At 36.9% G+C, this 22328-nt stretch overlaps 1 protein-coding gene across 2 annotated transcripts in view; it reads left to right on the top strand.

The window, feature by feature from the left end:
- The window catches only part of myo16 (myosin XVI), a 246434-nt gene that overhangs the window by 15160 nt on the left and 208946 nt on the right, over positions 1–22328 (top strand). Inside the window, exon 1 of one of the 2 annotated variants that reach the window (XM_051118728.1) lies at positions 8680–8759. The exons of the other annotated variant lie outside the window; for it this stretch is intronic. The gene's annotated coding sequence lies outside the window, so the exon portion shown is untranslated. Of the gene's footprint in view, positions 1–8679; positions 8760–22328 lie in introns of those variants that run through there. 2 annotated transcript variants of the gene reach the window in all.

Genomic DNA, 22328 nt, shown 5'->3' with positions numbered 1-22328 from the left:
GAGTTTTAGTATACCTGCTCTTAGACCGGTGGAGGAAATCACTGCTGTGGCAGTGAGAAAAGGAGGTTAGTATGACGTCTGCTGCAAGAGAGGTGGGGATGTCATTGCTGCGGAGGTGAGAAATAGTGTTTAGAATGGAAACTCCTCCAAGACCAGTGGAAGAAATACTGACCCCTAGACATCTGCTGAGACCGGTGGAAGAATTCACTGCTGCGGCAGTGAGCAAAAGAGTTTGGTGTGACGTCTGCTGAGGCCAGTGTGAAAATTCACTGCTGTGGCAGTGAACAATAAAGTTTGGTATGACGTCTGCTAAGGCCAGTGGGAGAATTCACTGCTGGGCAAATCTGCGGGACATCGTTGACGAGCTCTATTTCCCTTTTTGAAAGCTAAAAGTGGAGCCAGATTAAGCGTGACTTTGCAGAGCGTTGTTAGCTGAAGAAATGCGGGAGTTCATCGGGCTGGGAGGCTGGAAGGGTATGCCGGAAGAACGGAAGCTGGGACGGTGCAATGAGAGCTGCTTATATAGGCTTGTAATGATGATTGACAGGACTGAATGATTAGGCTCCTCCCGAACCTACGTTTGGAACTTCATTTATTTATATGGGTTGTATCATCCTGACTCATGTCACTGAAATCACAAACTCCTTTAGAAATGATTGACTTTTTGTCACTTTGTCTTTGCGTAAGAGCTGACACAAACCTAAACTGACAGAGCCAGAAATATCTGTTTTCATGACAAACCTAGAGCTTGTCCAATCATAGTGCCTTAAAGGCTTCATCTTCTCATTAAAATGCTGACAGCAAGCCAATGTTCCCCCAGTCATATATCAGTGTTCTGGTGTTTAATGACAGAAATGGGTTTTTGATAGGTGATGCGGTGCATTTTGCAGACTACTGATGCGGCAAAACAGCTTGCTGCAGAATTCTGTTTGTCACGAATGAGTGAACAGAGAGTTTTCATTTGGCCATTAACCTGCTTCAGTACCCATATACAAAATATAGGCTATCATAAATAATCATAAAATAATCATTATTGATTCTTGACTGTGGAACACCAATGAAGGAGAGAAGCTTTTCTAGCAACAAGCTGCTTTATCAGTAAAATTTTTGTATGCGTTTTGTTTTCATCAAAATTCATCATACACAGAATGTGACGGTGGCTCTAAATTGTCAAAACACCTCTCAGAATGCTTGCAACAGATGCAAAAAATGCAGAAAATTGAACACAATCTGATTTTTTTTTGTCATGGTATTCTTGTAAACGTGTGCCGACATAACAAATAAAAAAAAAAGAGAGATTAAAGTCGTAATATTTTGAGAATAAAGTCAAAATATGAGAATAAAGTTGAAATATTTCAAGAATAAAGTAGAAATATTACGAGAATAAAGAAATATTTAGACAGTAAAGTCAAAATTATGACAATAAAGTCAAAAAGTTTTGAGAATGAAGTTGAAATTACGAGAATAAAGACTAAATATTACAAGAATAAAGTCAAAATTATGAGAAAAAAGTCGAACATTATGAGGATAAAGCTAAAATATTTCAACAATAAAGTCAAAATTATGAGAATAAAGTCTAAATGTTTCAAGAACAAAGTTGAAATAACGAGATAAAGGAAAAATATTTTTAGAATAAAGTCGCAGTATTACAAGAATAAAGTTGAAATATTTTAACAATAAAGGTAAAAATTACAAAAATAAAGTAAATATTTTGAGAATAAAGTCAAAACATTACGAGAATAAAGTCAAAACTACAAGAATGAAGTCGCAATTTTACGAGAATAAAGTTAAAGTATTTCGATAATAAAGTCAAAATTTTGAGAATAAAGTTGAAATGTTTTGAGAATAAATTTAAAATTACAATAATAAAGTAAAAATATTATGAGAATAAAGTCAAAATATTTCAACAATAGAGTCAAAATTATGAGAATAAAGTCTAAATATTTAAATAAAGTTTTATTACAATAAAATCAAAATTTATTACAATAAATAACTTTATTACAATAAAGTCAAAATTATGAGAATAAAGTTGAAATATTACGAGAATAAAGTCAAAATATTTTGACAATAAAGTAAAAATTATGAGAATAAAGTTGAAATATTTTAAGAAAAAAAGTCAAAATTATGAGAATAAAGTCAAAATGTTTCAAGAATAAAGTCAAAATTACACAAATTAATTTGTAGCAATTACGAGTAGAAATTATTAAAGTAATAATATTTTGAGGGTATATTCTAGCCTATTGCGCATGCAAATGGCCCAAACTGGGAGTACCGGGAGATATTCCAAAGTCTCAGCTTTCAAAATCTGTCATCTTTATATATTACAATATAATAAAGTCAAAATATTACAAGAATAAAGTTGAAAAATTTCAATAGAGTCAAAATTATGAAAATAAAGTCTAAATATTTTGAGAATAAAGTCTAAATATTTCAACAATAAAGTCAAAATTATGATAAATAAGTCTAAATATTTTGAAAATAAAGTCAATATTACGAAAATAAAGTTGAAATATTTTAACAAAGTCAAAATTATGAGAATAAAGTAAAAATATTTTGACAATAAAGTCAAAATTATTATAATAAAGTCAAAATATAATACAGCGATCAATCACGCATTAAGGAGCGTGAAAAACACATTATTGTAAATATTTTATTGCTATTAAACTGACAGAATTTGAAAGCCGAGGCTTTACTTTATATTAAAAGTACCAAAAGCACAAAGCTTATTGCTATTATTGGGTGGCTGGTGCACTACAAATAGGTCTAATGAATGCAATCGAAGATGTGAAATATTATTTCCAAGCATACTGTCCCTGCGAGTATAACTGCTCTCTTCTTCTCAAATAAATCCCGATGGCCTGGCAACTTCTCCCAGTGCTCCCAATCCGGGCCATTTTCATGCACAATATACTCAAAATATTATAACTTTAATTGCTAAAATTTAATTCTTGTAATTTTGACTTTATTTTCAAAATTTCAACTTTATTCTTAAAATATTACGACTTTAATCTCGCAATTTGAGATTTTTTTATTTTTGAACGTGGCACTAATACACCTTCGTATGTCGAAGACTGACAAGGAAGAGAATAAATTGTTGAATAAAGTTGTTATTTTCGTTTCCGAGAAAAATATTCTCGTAGCTTCATAGCATTATGGTTGAACCACTGATGTCACATGGACTATTTTAACGATGACCTTACTACCTTTCAGGGCCTTAAATGTGTCAGTTGTCTGTGTCAGAAAGTCAGAAAGATCTCGGATTTCAACAAAAAATATCTTATATGTGTATAAAATATGTGTTCTGAAGATGAACAAAGTTCTAACAGGGTTGTAACGATGTGAGGGTGAGTAATTAATGACAGAATTTTCATTTTTGGGTGAACTAACCCTTTAAAAGTTTTCAGGTTTTAGTTGAAACAGTATGGTATAAGCTCCCCCTTAATGAACACCCTGAACCCAGATGAACCCAACAAGTGCTTATGAACAAGAGTCCCAGGAATGTGAACCCTTGAGAATTTGGGATCCAGGGAATTATCTGCAAAGGAGATACTATTCTCTCCGGTCTTGTTTGGCTGGGAGAACGTGAAGCTCGTAGCTACTGATCAGCATCAATTCATAAATCATTCACATCTCTGAGCTTCAGCTCCTGCTCTCCTACAATCCGTTGTTATTTGATGTCTTTTTGCTCTGCTGTGGGTTGGTTGAGATGTGTATCTGACCTACTTTTGTTCCGCTGTATCTCTTCTCACCATTTTGTAGTGTTTTCCCCCAAAGCTATGCTTTGACTGTAGCTTTCATATAATACACTGCTCTATTCCCATTGAGGTTCAGATTTATGGTCATCAATTTCATAAACACTATCCTGGGAGGACATTATCTCACTATGAAGAACACTGAATCTAATTTAGCCAGCCAATTTAGTATAACTATTCATTCATGCACCACTGAGAGACAGAAGCTGTTGTATTATTGGTTTCAGAGGCACAGCACTGGTACACTAGATGAGAACTGATGGACAAATGAGCTTTGTTTACATGTCATTTGAGAGGTCTGAACGACCCATCAAGCTTTGTCACCGCTTGCTGGGATCGTCTTGCAGTTTCTTGCAAAACTGTCAAGTAGCTTCACAGTTTCACAGTTTGCTCAGTCTGCGAGAGGAGATTCCATGAGGGGATCCTTGCTGAAGGTAATTTGTACACTGGCTTGTTGGTGATAGAAATACTTCTGACAAGCATGCATGCATTCCTGGCATTCAAGGTCATGAATAAATCTCATCTTGAATATAAAAAGCATTTTAGTGAGCGCTCATAGCAAAGACTGTATACCAAAATGGTACTCTGATTACTATGAATATGAAAAAGCACAATATGGTGGAATGAGCCCCGCCTTCTGTTTAATAGAGCCAATTGCCAAGTGGTAAAGTCATCACATCACTGCAGCTGCTATTAGAGACACCAATTCCTAGAGAAACAATCAGTGTCCTGAAAGCACACTTTGGACTGCACTGTGTGCAAAATACATGCTTTGTAATGCTACTCAAGCATAAGAAACAACATTTATGGATCAGTTTGTGAGATTTCAGCATTTCCCATTCCCCAAAAGACAGGAGTTAGACTTGCCTGAAATTGCAGTGTCATCGCAAATAGAGTTTAAACTTGCTTTAGTTGAAATGGACTTCGAATAAAGTGTGTTTTACCTTGTAAAAACGCATTTAGTAATTTATTATTAGCTAAAGTAAAACTCAAAATACATCAGAGAGCTTTGTACCTTTTATCACACTTCAAAAAAGGCAAAGTTTGAGATCTACTTGTCTCTAAAATTGAGCATGTTCATCCACTTTATGTAGAGACATGTAAGTTCAAACTAAAAGACTAAAGCTTGTCACCCTGCACAGTTTTTTTTTCATGTCACTGCACACTTTACTCAACTTAACACAGGCTCAATGTGTCAATTACAAGATCATTTTTAACCTGACTGTAGTTATGATATGTAGTATGTTTTCACACTGTCTGAAAAAGTGTCAGACTGACCCCAACATTGGATAATTTATTAAAAAGAAAAAGAAAATGTAATGCTTCATAAATCCTTTTGTCTGTCTGCCTTTCACCATTTGTTATCGCATGGTTTGTCATCCGTGCATTGCTTGCCTGTACTATATTCAGATTTGGTGACAGCAGGACAAAGAGCTGTGATTGATTTCCTGTCTACGAGTGTAATAAAGCAGACTGTAAGTGTTGATGATACAGTAAGATGTCACTCAGTTCTAAAACTCTGATGCATTGGAGACTTTCTCTTACAAAACAGAAATGTGACACTGGATCACAAAACCAGTCATAAGTAGCACAGGTATATTTGTAGCAATAGCCAAAAACACATTGTATAAGTCAAAATCATTATGATATTAAGTAAAGATCATGTTCCATGAAGATATTTTGTAAATTTCCTACCGTAAATATATCAAAACTTAATTTTTGATTAGTAATATGCATTGCTAAGAACTTCATTTGGACAATTTTAAAGGTGATTTTCTCTTTAAAATATTTATTGTTAAGGAAATATATTTTCTTAGTGGAAGGGTTCCTCTGTCAGACAGCTGAGGTCAGAGGTAGTTTTTGGTCAGCTTCACACAAATAACATTGCAGAGGTTGCTAGGTAGCAAGATAGCAGAAAGTATAAATAGTTTCACAGTGAAACAGTATTTTTAAGCTTAAAAGAGAAATAAGTACTGGCGATTGCTTTGATTCTTCAAAGAAAGAAACAAAAAGGAGTTGCTGAAGGATCAGATGACAGCATGCAAAGGGACGAGAGGGATAAAGCAAATATAAATAATTAGAAATAAATTACGAGACATTTAAAAAAAAAAATCACCAGGTTTTCATGACAGTTTTTAAACCTTTCTAGTGGCTGTATACTCTAAATGACATCTAAATGAGTTAGGGAAAATACTGGTGACCATTTTCTGGGTAGATTAAACTTTGAATGATTTGCATGTTCCTACCAAATGATCAAAGGTAAATTGTGATTTAATATGCCAGCAGGCTAACATTAAGCTAAGCTAATACAAAATATATATTGTGCTTTTTTTCAATATATAGCTTAATTTATTTACTATTATATGTAACACAATTTAAATGCCAAGTTCTATCTTGAAACTCTAGATGGTGCAAATTCATGATATTGACAGCGTTAAACTACGTGGCACAAGCTGATTGGTTCATGTTGCAAACGCAGCCAATAAGCTTGCTGCTTCACATTTAAATGACTGGTTAGCATTCACTAGAGCATTTCGCAGCATGTCTTTAGAGTTCCTCTAAAACCCTCCACCTCCCCAGCTCCACCTGTACAGATCTGCTACGGGTTATTATATATGCAACTTGTTCAGCAGCAGTATGTCTTAAATACTCACAGCATTGTATTGGCGAATGTATGTAGTTCATGTTCTTGCTTTGCAGCAGCTGCACCAATAATCTACAACAACACCAATAACCAATTTGGCTATTCCACCAAGAACAAATACATTGTCATATCCATTATACAATGCTAAAATCATCCGGGAGTTGTTATGATAGAATTACATATGAGCATTAATGTAATTCTGTCATAACAACTCTCGGATGATTTTACGTCAACATATATTGTCTACCTGATCTCATGACAAAAACATACCTGTGGGAAATATTCACAAGATGTAAAATACATACCAATAAGTACATATCATGCAGTTTCCAACAGAAATGAACACTAGAGATGATAAAACAGCAAGCTGTAATCGTTTTAGGATTAGGCAATCATCTAGCGATTTCAACAAGAGGGGATAATAATTTAGCAGGGTGTTGAAAATTGACACAACACCAAAAATAACCAGCTTGTTCGGTAGCTCAGCCAGCACGGAACTGGACTTGGGATGTGAAAGCCTTGGGTAAAAATCCCTTGAAAAACATGACTCATGATGAAAAAGCTGAAGGATGGGAAGATCACGTTTTTACGCAATTGTGTTTTTACATCACATTCGCTTTTGTTCATATTATCGGGTAGGTTTAAGTGTAGTGAAGATTGTACGTTATTTTAAAACGTCACAGAGCATCAGAGTTACAGTGCCACTCAATGGACATTGTCAGCACTGCAGTGACACATACAAAACCAGCATCACATAAAACTTACCCTTTGTACGTTCATCTTTTCCGGGGAAAAAATCTAACACTCTTTTAGCACCACTCAGTGGACATTTCTGTTGGAAACTGCAGTGGTATGTACTTATTGGTACATATTTCATGTCTCACAAAAAAGTTCCCACAGGTACGTTTTAGTTGTGAGACCAAGTTGTATATTGTAGTTATATGTTGTTGCATATAAGGCTCACTTACTTTATATAGTATGAATGTGTGTGGTGCAAATGCAATCTGGACATACTACTGTACGTTTGTCATTGTCATGTACAGTATAAGGTCGCGTCGGTACTCGGACATTCACAAATCCTCTACCGTGGCCTCATGGGATAGTAAAGTATCCATTGGATGTGCACTTCAGACTCTAGTTGGAAAGAGTAGGCCATCCCAGTAAGCTTTTGTGTTATAAAGGCTGTGAATTCGATCATACTTTTCACATACTGTTTTTCACATATGGTATAGCAGGGAAGTAGGCATATTCAGTTGCAGCCATTGGCTGTGGTTCAAAAGGTCATACTTCATTAATACTTTAAATGAATGTCATTTTATAATGCTCGAGTGCCGTGAAATGCGATTAAGCCATCATTGTCCACAACCAGGTGTGTTCAGATAAAGAGTAGAAAAATGACATCCCGTTTGTTTTTGAACAAGGTCAATGCTATCCACATTATGTTAGCCTAATGTAGAACCAGTGAGGCAATGTGGAATCAATTTCCTTTATTCCACAAGAACATGTAATTTACTCTTCTGCTAAGAATTAATCAGACAGATGATATTCCAGTTGAGAGCGACAGCGACTATTCTGGTCCAGACAGTAATAAGTGGGCGGGAGGTGGTTCCTGGTGCGTCTCTTATCTTTTTTACAGACTATGATTAATATGAAGAAGTACAGGGTCTGCATGAAGATGTAGATCCCCCAAGGTCAGACTCGAGACTATCAGAGAGCGCACCACAATGAAGGGGGGCAGTCCCATTAACTATTCATTACTGGAGACTTGGTGGGAGCTTAACCTGAGCACCCAGACACGGCTGTAGGGGGGCTTCGAGGTCTATTTGTGTGTGACTGAAAAGACTGGACTAATCAATAAGGTGGGGTCAGAATGAGGAGTCTATTTGTGTGCGTATGGGTTTTTGAAGTATGGGATGATGAGACTCGACCCTGCATGAGGAGCGTAGGGGGTCTCGATTAGCGGTTGGATAAAACACCCCGTCTTTGAGTGCCTCGGGGGTTTTACCCCTTAAAGAGTCCAGCTTTTGAACAAGGATACCTCCTACACGCCTCCCCCCAACATACACAACCCACGTGCCGACAGAGGATTGGGGAGCGACTACGCTACACCTCATACGCTCAAGGATATACGAGAAACAAACAATGTCACGGAATGGCCAAACCAAAACCACGCCAGCCAGGGTTTCCATGGCAACGCCAAACTGATGAATGAATGACATCATGGCGACTGGGAGGTGAGAGAGTGTGAAATTGATTTGGTGGAGCAGAGCGGAGGCGTACACAAGCCAGGCACGTTTTTCTCAGTCTCCCTACCTTTTCTCTTCCGTTCACCCTTTCCTCTACAGCGCTGGACGGGATTGCCGGTAGGAAGCGTTCTTTACTGTTTACTTCAGCTGATTGGTGTGCTTGTTTGTGAAACTCTACTGCTTTTTCTTCCCTTTCTGGAAACATGATGGTAGAAGAGTAAATGGGTGCTTGGGGAAAGAGGGGTGAGTGAGTGCAAGAGAATGAGCGTGGTGAGATCTGTCGGCGGGTCAGGCTGAGTTAGAGGACTGATTTGAAGTGCAGTTGGTTCTGCTCTAAATATACCATGTGTAACGTGAGGGGCGGCGTGTGTGAGGATGAGATCACTGTGGGGACTTTAGACCCCAAAAATGCCATTGGACTGTGCTGATGTCATATCGCCATCTAATTGCTCCAAGGTCATGGATATTAGTAGACATGTACATGTATATTAGTGTGTACTGTAAGTTAGTGTATGCGAGCGTGTAAACACCATGTGCGAGCCACCATTTTCCCACACGTTCTCCTTTGGCAGCGTATAAAAGGTCTGTCAATGTCATGTGGGGCTGTGGGAGGTGTGTGATGTATGTTTATGATGTCTGCTTTCTCCATTTCTACGCTTCTCTGTAACGCATTAGCACGTCGCGGGAAAAGGCGCTTGCTCTCAGCCATTACAATGTGCTACAAGCTACTCGCTCGTGATTGATGACAAGCATCGACCTCCGTGTCCATGGCAGGAGCGCCAATCAGCAGGGGTTAAAGGTCATGGCTAAACCAATCAAGATGCTTGATCTAGTCAGTCTCCCGCACAATTGTTTTGCACAACACAAAAGTGTGATGTTTGTTTAGGTGCACTTTGTGTTTTAGGCATCATTAACATGAGCAGAACGAATTCCTGCGTAAACTGTGCGTGCAACCATTCATGCGTAAATTGGTGCATTGAATTGAGTGTTTTACAAGCATTTTACGCAAATTCGTTCCGCTCGTTGTTCGTAAACCAGGCCGTTTGTGCAAATGCATGTGTGTTATTACTCCAAATGTCAGAGTTTGGGCAAATGTTCTGTTACATTTTTTCATCAGTGCTGTGGTATGATCAGCGTTTTCACTTCATCTTTTCAATTATTCATGCCGCTCATTATGCATGTGGGTTCATTTAGCAGCTTCATTTGAATCTTTACAGCGACTCTCTGAAGACAGCGGAGCAGGGAAATATTCAGCTCTAGGAGAGCCTTTGTTTGAGACTTTATTTGTGGCTTTTAAACCGCATATTCTTATTTTTTACCTTGTCTTGATTTTGAAACAGCTTGAGGATTGTTAAACTAGTGCAGTGTTAGTGTGTCTGTAGGATTTTCTTTTTTTTTTTTTTAATTGGTGGCCTTTTCATGTCAGATTATGGTAGATTAGATATTTATTAACAGTGGGTTCGCTATGTATGGCCAAAATGTGTGTAGCTGGTGTTACTTTGAGTGACTTTAGCATTCCTCAGTCTGGATGCATATAGCCCAAACTGTACTAATGTGGGTCTATGGATAATGTACGAACACTGCCACCCTCAGGTTGTGTGTGGAAGTGCAATGTTACTCTATAACTGTCTCCATCTAGGAGGTCTTTCTCTACATAGGTCACTTGTTCAGTTAGATGCAGGATTCCCGGAAGCATGTGATTTGAAATCTGTCATCCTTGCTCATGATTGCTCATGAAGGGGGTAGTTCTTAATACAAGCATGAGTTTGGGTTTTGTTTAGTGTATACAGTGTCCAAATCCTGAACTGACTGCAAAAAAAAAAAAAAAAAAAAAAAAACTGACAGAGAAGAACTTTTTTTGTTTTCCACAGACAAATGTTTTGAACAGCTTGAGAGTGGTAGATGGTGAAAGAATAAAACTTGAGCTGTGTCTGAAATTATGTACATGTTGTTTATATGACTCTTTTTTCCTTTTTTTCAGTTTTAAAGTTTAAAGTTTTGATCATGAAAGTGCTGGCCTTCCAAAATGAGGGATACAAACAATATCTTATTGCTGCTTATTGCAGTGAAACTAAAAGATATTATTTTAATTAAAAAAAGTTTCTTTACTAAATCAATTTTATCACTTATTTCTCCCAAGGTATAAACATTTCGGCACACATATTATAGTACAACGATATTTCATTCTATATTATGGTTTTACTAAAAAACACAGCTAAGCTATAGGTGCATCGTTAATTTTAAAGTTACTATGGTTTTATTTCAAAAACATAGTTAAACCATGATTCTTGTATTAAAATAAAAGGCTTTTACTGCAAATGCTATGGTAAAACCATGGTTAATTTTGTAGTTACTATGGTTTTATTACAAAAAACATAGTTAAACTGTGGTTAATTTTGTAGTTAACATGGTTTTACTGCAAATGCAATGGCAAAACCATGTTAAAACCATGTTAATTTTGTAGTTACTATGATTTTATTACAAAAACCATAGTTGAACCATGGTTCTTGTATTAAAGCCATGGTTAATTTTGTAGTTACCATAGTTTTACTGCAAATTCTATGGTAAAACCATGTTTAATTTTGTGGTTACTATGATTTTACTACAAAAAACAAAGTTAAATTGTGGTTCTTGTCGTAAAACATGGTTCATTTTGTAGTTACTATGATTTTACTACAAAAACCGTAGCTGAACCATGGTTCTTGTATTAAAGCCATGGTTAATTTTGTAGTTACCATAGTTTTACTGCAAATTCTATGGTTAAACCATGGTTAATTTTGTGGTTACTATGATTTTACTACAAAAACTGTAGTTAAACCATGGTTCTTGTAGTAAAACCATGGTTCATTTTATAGTTAACATGGTTTTTACTGCAAATGCAATGGCAAAACCATGGTTCATTTTGTGGTTACTGTGGCTTTATTACAAAAAACATAGTTAAACTGTGGTTCTTGTCATAAAACATGGTTAATTTTGTAGTTACTATGATTTTACTACAAAAACCGTAGCTGAACCATGGTTCTTATATTAAAACCATGGTTAATTTTGTAGTTACCACATTTATACTGCGATTCTATGGTAAAACCATTGTTAATTTTGGAGTTACTATGGTTTTTACTGCAAATGCTATGTTAATTCCCTGGTGAAAAAACCAGCATATGCTGGTAGGTAGGTTTTGATGCTGGTTTATGCTGGTCCTTAGCTGGTTTAAGATGGTCCTTTGCTGGTTTATGCTGGTCATGTTGCTGGTCAAGGACCAGCATGAACCAGCAAAGGACCAGCATAAACCAGCTAAGGACCAGCTTAAACCAGCATCAAAACCTACCTAACCAGCATCCTAGCATCAAAACATACCTAACAACATATGCTGTTTTTTTCATCAGGGAAAATCATGATTAATTTACTGTAGTAAAACCATGTTTAATTTTTGTAGAAAAGAGGAATGTTAACCTACTGCTAGGTGCTGCTAACTTTAGCATGCTAGCTCACCCAAGTCCGTCTTTAATTTAAATGCCCAAAAATGGCTTTTTACATACTTTGCATAAGCATTCACTTTTGTATACAAAAACTTGAAGAGAGTATTTTGGACGAAAGACTCACAGTAGTATCTCTCCAATATGGTAGGAAGAATATGTAGAATATGAGCATGTTATGTATATGTGTATATGAGCACGTTAACTGTGATTACATGATTGACGAATTACGGTATATTTTGATCACCTGTTCAGACATTATGTGACCTGCTTGGGTCACCCCTAGTAGTAAATAAAGCTGCTAATTCCAAATGAATATAGTCTATGCGCTTGTCCCAGTGTTTGCTTTCACACTTATACTCTAGTATAGTGCACAAGCTGCTATACCAAGACAGGCCGTTGCTTAGCAACATGACAATTTGTTTACACCACCACAGAGGAGTGTGCAAGCGAATGAATGTGTGTGTGGATCATCTGCTGTGGTCAGATCCCACTTGCCTCGCTCTGCTCCTGTCTCTGGGGAGATATTCCCTGCCACCACATGTCTCCTCAGAGCTGTCTTCTGAGAGATTCCCGTGTTCCCGTCTGTTTTTCCCTGAGCAGGAAAATTCAAAGTGTGTATGTGCATATGACCTACCGCGCCTCATGGTAAGGAAAACACAGCACATGTTTTGGTGCTCCTCCAGAATTAAGCTCTAATGTAGGTCTGGAGAGCAAATCGGACATCCTGGCACGAGTCCTGGTATTAGTCATTTAGAATCTCATCCAGTCAGGGTCAGACTCCTCCCTTCATCCCTCTCGCGCTCTCTTTTTTAGGTCTAGTTTTCCGTTGTCAAACAGCTGTGGCTTGAGGGACAGGTGGAAGTTTGAGAATGCTGAATGACTTCAGAGGGAGCAGCTGTCAAACTGGCTTCATAGCATAACAGGAGTTGTCTCAATGGAGTAGAAGGAACCCTGAGCGAGGAAAAAGGGAAAAAAAGAAGAAAAGAAAAAGGTGAGGGAGGCAAGGTCAACCAGTATGATGCTCATAGTACGAGTGACAGATGATGGGGAGGGTAAGATGAGGACGTGGGACTGTACATTTGACCTTTCATTCTTTCTTTCCTGCTTGCTTGTTTCTTTCTAAATGAGCAAATGAGTATTGAGGGTAAGGCTTTCTTTTTTTCGCTCTCTCTCTTTTTCTCCCTCTCCTTCTCTCCCCTGGCAGTGGCAGTTAATGGGCCAAATTAATCATGGATCTTTCAGGGTTTGTCTCCCAGCAGCCTATGTTTGTGAGCGAGAGAGATGGAGAGAAAGAAAATAAATATACATGATTATACTGACTGCAAATGTGGAGGACACAAATAAAGCCTTAAAGGGATAGTTCACCCAAAAATGAAAATTACCACCATGATTTACTCACCCTCAAGCCATCCTAGGTGTATATGACTTTCTTCTTTTAGTCAAATACAATCAGAGTTATATTAAATAGCGTAAGCTCCAGTGAGAATATGGTAGTCTAGCAAGAACCAAGTTTTGTACAGCAAAGGAAGACCAGTCTCCTTTAGGCTCATTTTGTACTTCTAATTCGTGACCAGTGTTTTGTTTTGCTCTCTCCTTCGCGCTTCCATGTTTGTCACTTCTCACCGGAGCTTACGCTACACCTACTGTACGTCCTATGTCATCCGCTGAAATGCCACTCTCTCGAGCTGCCTGCTGTTCTTCAGAAAAATCCTTCAGTTCGCACAGATTCTTTGGTTTTCCAGCATTTTTGTGTATTTGAACCCTTTCCAACAATGAGTGAGAGCCGGGGGGTGAACACTTTTTGAATTTGAAGATCAGGGTAAATTTAACTTATTTTGTTTTCTTGGAAATATGTAACTATCTTTTGTAGACTCTGTAGGGCAGTAATAATAAAAAAAAAAAAAAAAAAAAAAAAAAAAGATATTTAGGCAAAATAAGAAAAATGTACACATCTCCATTCTGTTCAAAAGTTTACACCCCCGGCTCTTAATGCATTGTTTTTCCTTCTGGAGCATCAGTGAGCATTTGAACCTTCTGTAACAGTTGCATATGAGTCCCTCAGTTGTCCTCAGTGTGAAAAGATGGATCTCAAAAAAAGTTGGAAAGGGTTCAAACACACAAAAATGCTGGAAAACCAAAGAATTTGTGGGACCTGAAGGATTTTAACTGTTCAGGGACTCATGAACAACTATCACTAAACAAAAAACACAGCTGTGGATTATTCAGGTAACAACAAAGTATTAAGAATCAAGCATATGTAAACTTTTGAACCGGGTCATTTTTTTTATAAATTTAACTATATTTTTCTCTTGTGGACTATATGGAAACCTCTTTTATGTTAAATATCTTATTCAGGTCTTTACTAAATTAACAATAACATGCATTTTGTATTATGATCCCTCTTATAGAGGGATCTCTATAATGATTCTGAAGGGGGGGGTAAACTTTTGACCTCAACTGTATACTGTACTAGACTTTCCTCTGATCATGCTTAAGAAATTAAACTTTATCAATCAACTTGATAATTTATTCACTGGGAGAAACAGTAACAGAGTTGGACCACAGAGCTAAACACAAAATTGCAAAAACATCCGCAAGATGAATTAATTTTACAGTATGCACAATGTAAAAAATTGTGGAGTTTTTTTATATCAGAAGTTACAGCGCTCTGGAACAAAAGTGACAAAATCTACTCAAACCGAAATGGTAAAATGATTTAAAAATCACTCTTATGTTTACTTAACGGCGATACTAAGACAAAATGAAACTTGCATAGAAAACGAATATGATTCCATTCCAAAAATGTGACTTTTATATTATATTATGGGGACTGTCTAATTAGAATGATCCATCATTTTAACTGGCAGACAGTCATACTCTCTGTATCTTATTCTGGCTCTTATTTCTTTATTACTTTCTCATTTCTCTTACTCTCTCATTCTGTAGCTTGTCAAACCAGTCTAGACTGTTCATTGCTGTTCTGTCAGGAATTGCCCCTGACTTTCCTGAGAACTGCTGACTGTGATTGTAGATGTGACTCAAGGGCGGTTAAGATTCCTGCTCTTTGGGTGCAGTGCGAGGCAGAGAGTGTGAGTACTGTTCAATTAAACATTCAGAGACAGCTCTAACCGTACTGACTCCAGGCTTGCTGCCTTCACTACATGGAATACAAAGTCATTTTAATTGGTACCACAGACGGTCCTCCTGGGCCTTTGCTTTAAAAAAGTTTTTGGCTTCAATACGTGTGTAAAAGTCTTAATTTAGTTGAGATAACAGAGTTTTAAGAGAGACTAATTATTCACGGTCAGCCACAGTGACAGTGACTCAATCCGCTTGATGCTGCTGAGTATTGAGCTGCTTTTTTGGAGGATAAAGGAAAAAACAAAACAGGATTAAAACATTTAATACTGCTTGCCACTGAGATTAGGATAGATATAGGGATATTGTGAGGGAATGAACCAGATTTTAGGTATTAGTGTGTATATGTGCGGATTATCCTTTATTTTGGGCTATAAATTTGATTTAACTGGTGTGAGGTCATATCATGCACTTTTTATATCACAAGACACCTTAACACATTTAAAGCCTTTTTAACACTATTTTTCATTTTAGGCACATGTGTAAGCAATGACTTTTGACTTAAGGTGACCTTCTGACTTATGCTAGAAAAGTTCAGTGTGATGTGAACAAAGCCGAAACGTTAGTGGTACAGCATGTACAAGGTTAGAATATTTTAACATCAAAGTCTCAGCCTCAGACATTATTCTTCTTTGTTTCTGAGATCTATCTGAAATAATCTGTACTTACTGATTTTGGATAGACAGATATTTTTGATCATATTTCTTCTCTGTGTTCTCTGTAGAACCATTTGCTGAGACTGACACAACATTATTTATTTATTTTTCATACCAGTGTATGATTGTGGTATAATCCATTTCAGATCAACCCACACCTGCTATAAATGGCACTATAATTGGCCATTTGCAGTAGCAGGATGTGTGGTTTTTGGGCAGGATAACCTCAATTGTTGGACCAGACTTTATGCCACAAATCAAATGTCTGGCTGTGTGAGACTAAAAGCTCATCTTTTTCTCTTTTCTCTCTTTACTCCATCACTCCACTCACAAACACCTGATCCACTGCAGCAGACTGTCCTCTATTGACTCTGAGTCTCTTAGTCTCAGTCGCGACATTACTTCATCATGTCTCTCAAAATGGGCATTGAACCAGTCAAGCTCATTTGAAGAATCAGCCGTTTAATCCAATAAGAGTGCTTTGGCTCCGATCATCGAAGTGGGACTGTCAACAGTCATCGTTCACATTAGCACAACCTCTACTCCTGACTCTTAACACTTACCTTAATGTACAGACGATTTAACCTGCTCTGATGTGTGTGCTGAAGAATCAAATTAATGGATTTTGAAATCTCATGTAAGAAAATGCTCCAAACTGGAAAAAGAGAGCTTGTTCAGTAAAGTCTTGTGTATTTATACATAGAGTTGAGGTCAAAAGTTTACATACACCTTGCAGAATCTGCAAAATGTTAATTATTTTACCGAAATAAGAACCAAAGTGCATGTTTTTTTTTATTTAGTACTGACCTAAATAATATATTTCAAATAAAAGATGTTTACATATAGTCCACAAGAGAAAACAATAGTTAAATTTATAAAAATTGCCCTGTTCAAAAGTTTACATACACTTGATTCTTAATACTGCGTTGTTTCCAACAATGGCTGTGAATTTGAGATCTATCTTTTGACAATGAGGTCAACTGAGGGACTCAGATGTAACTATTACAGAAGGTTCAAACACTCACTGATGCTCCAGAAGGAAACACAATGCATTAAAACTCGAGGGTGAAAACTTTTTGAATTTGAAGATCAGGGTAAATTTAACTTATGTTGTCTTCTGGGAAACATCTAAGCATCTTCTGTAGCTTCTGAAGCTCAGTACTGAAAAATCTATACCTTTTCATTCTTTTCAAAAGTTTTCACCCCTGGCTTCTAATGCATCGTGTTTTTTTTTTTTTTTTTTTTTTTTTTTTTTTTCTCTGAAGCACCAATGGGTGTTTGAACCTTCTGTAATAGTTGTATATGATTCCTTCAGTTGTCCTCAGTGTGAGAAGATGGATCTCAAAATTATTCAGTCATTGTTGGAAAAGGTTCAAATACACAAAAATGCTGAAAAACCAAAGAATTTGTGGGACCTGAGGGATTTTTCTGAAGAACAGTGGGCAGTTGAACTGTTCAGGACAACAACCCTGGTGAAAAAAACAGCATATGCTGGTAGGTATATTTTGATGCTGGGATGCTGGTTAGGTATGTTTTTGTGATGGTTTAAGCTGGTCCTTTGCTGGTTTATGCTGGTCCTTTGCTGGTTTATGCTGGTCCTTGACCAGCAACATGACCAGCATAAACCAGCAAAGGAGCAGCTTAAACCAGCATCAAAACATACCTACCAGCAAGCATAAACCAGCAAAGGACCAGCTTAAACCAGCAAAGGAGCAGCTTAAACCAGCATCAAAACATACCTACCAGCAAGCTGTTTTTTTCACCAGGGAAGGGAGAGCTATCACTAAACAAAAACAAAACAATAATCATTCAGGTAACAACACAGTATTAAGGATCAAGTGTATGTAAACTTTTGAACTAGGCCATTTTTAGAAATTCAACTATTGTTTTCTGTTGTGGACTACAGTAGTCAACATTTGAAGTGGATTAAAAAAGTTAATCAAAGTTGTCCTAAGACAAGAACGGGTATTGTTTTTGGTTTTAGGATGACTTTGATAAAATGTTTTGATCCACTGCAAATGTTGACTACTGTATACTTAAACATCTTTTATGTGAAATATCTTATTCAGGTCAGTGCTAAATAAAAAATAACATGCATTTTCTGTGATCCCTCTTATTTTTTATCCCTCTTAACATTTTGCAGATTCTGCAAAGTGTATGTAAACTTTTGACCTAAACTGTATGTATGAACAATTATTTGGATTCAGACAGGTATTTTGTTTTGCTGCACACAGCTGTCAACATTTTAAACCCTTGTTTTAACCCAGTGGATGATGGTCACATTTCAAAAGTTTTGGACCCCTCATAAATGGGTCACCAAAGATAAACTAATGTAAACACAGCCTATGTTTGGGCACTAAACTGCAAGTATCCAAAGATATCAGGGGGTGTTAAGACATCACAGTGGAGATTAAAACGAAAACAGAGAGTGAACCACATATTCATGGATGAAGGAGCAAGTGAGGAGACAGAAAGACAGATAAAGGACTTAAGGAGTTAGAGCGAGGAAAGGAAGAGATAAGGGTATTAATCCACAGCTTAATGGACCACTAGATTTATAAGCGTACTGTACCATTTGTGTGACCTGTAGATCCAGTAAAACATCTTTGAAGATATATTATATATATTTTATAATCATCTTCACGTGTGAATTAAGCATTGCGCTTGATAGACAAACTCTGTATCACTAAACAGTTTACTGAGGGTAACGTTTTAGGAGATTTTCATTTGCCAGTTTACTGGTTGGGAAAATGAACCCCTGAATTATGCTAATAGAATTCAGCAGTGAAATTTGGGGGAAAAGAAATATTTAGCAGTGTAAATACAACACAGGGGTTGAATAATTAATGTCATGTAGAGATTGCATCACATGTTTAATTCATTCCTTAAACTCTGGCCCTTCCTGAGGCGCCTAGCCTCCCCAGGCCATGAATACCGCCGTAATTGAAAGTGCTGGTTCAATATGGCTGAACTGATTCATTACTGTTTGTGAGATCCTTGTCACAAGCTGTTTTAATTAGTGAAAAGAGCTTCCTCAGGGTCTCATCAACAGCTTTTACAGCTGTGGTGTGTGAATATGAAAGCAAGATAGCGAGGTACACATGCTGTTTTTAATAGGCACTATGAAATACTGCTTGACTATGGCATGCTCTTTAGATTAACATTTGATAGGCATTACAAAGGTTTTGCCTGAGCTCTTATGTTTATGCTGCAGGACCTCAAAACCCAGACCAACATAAGTCCTGTTTTAGAAGTCATGTTAAATTATACATACAGTAGGAATGTTACTGCCTCCTTGTGATAGATGCTTGATACCGTTTATCATGTTGTATATTTATTACGGTATGCAGAGGCGTAATTACTGTAAATGATGTAAGCAAAGATTATTTTAATGACGGATTGCCACTCTCTGACAACATGTTTCATTGATACAGATTCTTAAAGAACAAATACTGTTTTTCCTCAAATCTAACAATACTTTAGTAATGGAACAGAGCAGTTTGGACATTCTGCTAAATAACTCATTTTATGTTCTACTGAAAAAGAGAATCATACTGGTTGGAATTGACATGAGGGTGAGTAAGCAATGACAAAATTAGTATTTTTGGTTTAACTGTGCCTTTAAAGCTAATTATATGACATGCAGGACATGACAAGATGTCTTATAGTATTTCTGTCAGTGTGCTAAAAATGATTATTTGTGTTGAGTGGAAATGTTGCTCATCCATTCACTGAGGAACAGACACATGATGGCTGTAAGTACTGCCATTCACACACACTGTATGAATTGCTATGGTTGACCCAAATACATTTATTGAGCTCTGAGCTGTATTTTCATTGTGATACCTGGAGAAAACAGGGTCAAGTGTGATTCTGACATACTTAAATGAGTCCTGAGGGGGTTGTGAACCAATGTTCCACTGATAATATTGATCAGCAATGACCTTCATCGTAGACTGTGTGTCCTCACTTAGTTAAAATCCACCCAAAATAACACAAGTATTTAAAAAAAAAAAAAAATCTACCAACCAACCAACCAAAAAAAAACAAAAAACAAACAACATACTGATTTAGAACACTGGTGAGCAGGTGAGCAAAATACGAATTGTACTATATGTATTTATTTATTTTAAGATATATTTCTCTAACTGTACTATTGTATTCAGTTTTAGCCTTAGATTTTGCCCTTTTGCTCAGTTTCGAAATTATGTATATTGACTTGCAGTACACGGCTGCGCTCTCCGAGGTTTTGATGTAGTGATGGCAAGTCCTTCATACTTGTGATCAGTGTTCGCTTATTACTGTAGTGGCTTCTTCGCCCAAAGGCAGTGAAAGGTCTGTGAGACTGACAGCTGTTGATAAGTGTGTTTTTCCATGCTAGTCTTGACAGCTTAATACATACGCTAGGACTCATACCTCACCTCATCATTGGGAAATAGGGTAATTTCGCTCTCTCGTAGGCTTTCTTTCTCTATCTCTGTTCCTCCCTCTCGGTCTTGACATTTACCTCAAATGACACCCCTCTCTCCGATCCTTTATTGCTCTGACAGAGGAGACCCGTTTCCCTCCCTTCGCTTGGCTTTCTCTCATCTCCAACTTGAAGGTCTGACATTTCTCATAGCGCACAGATGGAGGGAAACATCACATCTTATTTCTTTGGGTCTTGACTCAGTGGCATAGACAGTACTCTTTTGTGACCTTTGACCAAGGTGGACTCAAGAGCACTGACTGGAAGAGACATGTCGGCCTGCTCATCTTTTTTTTGTCATATGTGAATTACTTTTTTGTAATGATGCTTACAGTCAAGCTCATAAATGTACTTTTCCCTCTTTTTTCATAGGTTTACATAATCCTTGCAGAATTTGTAAGATGTTTAGAAGTTTTAGAGAGATGAAAGCATAAACACAAATTCACAAAACATGCACAAATTCTTCTGAATAGATAGACTCATACACAACTATTTAAAAAGCTACAGTTATTGATACTTGACGTAGCAACACGCAACATTAAAAATAAATTGGTGTAAATTCAGTTATTATTTTGTCTTATGGTTATTACTGTATGCGTGTATGGGTCCCTCTCAAATTCTTTGCTCTCTAACTACTGGGTGATTCTGGCTGGTGGGAGGAGATGGGGTTATGGGTCTTTTGTCCCCTTAAGTGATGTATAATCTCCATTGCTCATCCATGAAACGTGACCTTCTCTGAGATCACATCCTTGGGGGAAGATCTCTACCACCCTTCCTCTGAGCATTTTCAATCTCTTATGTTTTTCTTTCTTTTTAGTTACTCTCCATTGTTTGCTCAGACTTGAAACTGCCAGTTATAAATCAGAATTGTGAAATATAAATTCACAATTCTGAGAAATGAAGTCAGATTTACGTGACGTAAGCTCGTAACTGTGAGTTATAAAGTCAGAATTGCGAGACATAGCCTAAAGTTGCAATTGCAAGTTAAAAAGTCAGAATTGCGAGTTTATATCTCACATTTGTTACTTTTTTCTCATAATCTTTCGAACTATTATGTCCGAATTGCGCAATATAAACTTGCAATTGCGAGAAAAAATGTGCCTCCCGATCTAAACAAATGTGTCTATGTTTGCGCGAAGCTTCACTTACATCAGAAGTGAGTATAATGGTTTTTTATGACTCTTTGCAATCGTCTTTCCTAATAATGTGCTAGCTAGCAAGTTTCGTGGCTAAACACGGCTGAATACGGCTAAAGTAAACTTTACTCCACTTTACTCTGTGTAATCACTCCACAGAGAGAAGAGAGTGGCGGAGCGAACAGAGCTCATTAACATTTAAAGCAAAATCGACCAGAACAGGTTGATTTTTGCAGAGCTGATTTTGGCAAGGTTTTTTACACTACCATCAAGAAACTTTAACCAAAGCATGTTATAGACTTTTCATTAAGACCCTAAAGAATCATATCAACTTGTGGAAAATGGGCATCCGATTACCCCTTTAAGATATAAACTTGCAATTGCGAGAAAAAAGTCAGAATTGTGAGATACAAATTCGTGTTTGTGAGAAAAAAGTTGTAAGTTTCGGCTATATCACACAATTCTGACTTTATAACTTGCAAATGAGACTAAAGGCTGACACACTATAGCAAACTATTTAGTCTGAATTGCGAGATATAAACTTGCAATTGCGAGCTACAAACTTGCATTTGAGAGAAATAAGTTGTGGGCTTAGGCTATATCATGCAATTCTGACTTTATAACTTGCAGTTGCAAGTTTATATCACGCAATTCTGAGGAAAAAGTCAGAATTGTGAGATAAAAAAATCACAATAACCTTTTTGTTATTTTTCTATTCAGTGGGCTTCTATAAGTAGATTACAGAAAAAGAAAAAAAATGCAGTTAGTTCCATCAGTTGTTTGGATTTTGAGATGTGGGCATTGCTCAAAAA

The sequence above is a fragment of the Labeo rohita genome, chromosome 9, assembly GCF_022985175.1.
Source record: "Labeo rohita strain BAU-BD-2019 chromosome 9, IGBB_LRoh.1.0, whole genome shotgun sequence".
Lineage (NCBI taxonomy): Eukaryota > Metazoa > Chordata > Actinopteri > Cypriniformes > Cyprinidae > Labeo > Labeo rohita.
This window is presented reverse-complemented; position numbering and strand designations above follow the sequence as displayed.